This window comes from Pteropus alecto, unplaced genomic scaffold (assembly GCF_000325575.1).
Source record: "Pteropus alecto unplaced genomic scaffold, ASM32557v1 scaffold20, whole genome shotgun sequence".
Taxonomy (NCBI): domain Eukaryota; kingdom Metazoa; phylum Chordata; class Mammalia; order Chiroptera; family Pteropodidae; genus Pteropus; species Pteropus alecto.
This window is the reverse complement of record NW_006436298.1, coordinates 3,870,534-3,870,775: the sequence shown is the minus strand read 5'-3', so window position 1 is coordinate 3,870,775 and position 242 is coordinate 3,870,534.

Below are 242 nucleotides of genomic sequence, written 5' to 3'. Positions count from 1 at the left end.
CCTCTCTCTTACTTCTCCCAATAGGAAGAATGCTTCCTGAAAATATTGCCTTAGATAGAATGTTCTTTTCTGCCACATCCCTGGCTTCTCAATCTGGTGACTATTCTGAGGTCTATTGTGAAATCTGTTTTCTTCCAAATTTATCTAGAGAAATGAAAAGAACCCATCCTTTTTTGAGCTCATGGGAAAATCCTGGAGGTTTTGCCAGAGCACCAGAAGGGAAAGGTCGTTGCTTCAGACAG